The following is a 1,438-nucleotide window of genomic DNA, read 5'->3' as shown; positions in this document are numbered from 1 at the left end:
TTTGAAACGAGAATTAAATTAAATTAAAATGCATGGAAATTAAATACACCCGAATAAGATAGAAAACATTAAAGTAAAATAAATTGCTAAACCCAACATTGCAACAAACAAATATCCAGATATAATTAAATTGATTGACATCCCACACTAAATTAACAAGATGAAAAACTACTAAACATATTATATAAAATTTTCTAGAGCAAAAGAAATAAACAACCTAATTTTTTTCTAGCAAGTAACGTAAAGCATTTACCAAAGTGAAATTGAAATTGCAATGCCCCTAAAAAGGAAGTTGTAGCCGTGACCTTCATTCTCCTAATTGAAAATATACTGGTTCCTCTTCCCAAAACGCCGAACACACTCTCATCTCATTTCTTGTTACTTTTAACAATTGAAAATCCCAAGCATGAAAGTTTAAATTGCTCCAGCCGAAAGACTCTTCTTCATCCAACCAATAAATGACATTCTCCTTAATGTAGGCCATGCATCAAACACCTACACCTACCTTACCTAGCTTCTACTTTTACAATTAAATAAAAGAAACTAAATCCTATTCATGTAGCTACCAACTCTCCAACTCTCAGTATTCTCATCCCATCACCTAAATAACTTTTGATTTCATAAAAAAAAAAAACTAAAGAAAGGCATTAATTGAATTAAGCCCCTGCACCAAGTCCCATCATCACGTAGCAATGACTACACCAACTATTCTAATTTTCATACACTTAAAATAAATAAATAAATAAATAAACAATGCTATATAAAATCAAATGCATCCTGGCAGTGGAAATTGAAAGCAGCNTGAATTGAAGGAAATAAGGGCTGGAATTAAATGTTTCAATAGTGTAACTTTCTACTCAAAATGTCAAAGCCAAGCCCTAGATGTGACAACACATTCTCATCCATTCAAAGTAAAGAAAATACCACACCTTGCAGAGACGTAAACTGCTTCTAGAAATTGGAAAATGTTTCTTCTAAATTGAAAGCAAGGTATCACAGTACATGTGGAATTAAAAGAAGTAAAGGAAAAATATAAAGGAAAAGTAAAGATGTTTCTTGTCATTCATCCAATACCCAAAACCTCCAACATTGTTCCAAGTTTCCCCCACAAAATCGTTCCAGCTCTGCCAAAGAAAAATTGTCGAGAGCCAACTTCCAATCCCAATGTATGATGGCTGGTGTTCTCTAGCAAGGGACGTGTATCCCCTAATGAGGTGGGGTCCACCCTAAAAAAATAAAAAGAAACCCTAGGGCAAGTGTCCTACAATTTTGGGCCTTTCATAATTTTTAAACAATGGCCCAATGTGCAAAAGTTTGTCCAAAAAGTTTAAACAATTAAATTTCAATACAACTAAAATTTAAAATGTCTAATCGGAGAGTCTTGAATTTATTTGTTGTCCTCCAAATGTCCCAAATTGAGTTTCCAAAATTTTCCCTG

This window comes from Vigna radiata, unplaced genomic scaffold (genome assembly GCF_000741045.1).
Source record: "Vigna radiata var. radiata cultivar VC1973A unplaced genomic scaffold, Vradiata_ver6 scaffold_100, whole genome shotgun sequence".
Lineage (NCBI taxonomy): Eukaryota > Viridiplantae > Streptophyta > Magnoliopsida > Fabales > Fabaceae > Vigna > Vigna radiata.
Note: the sequence above shows the minus strand (reverse complement) of the source record.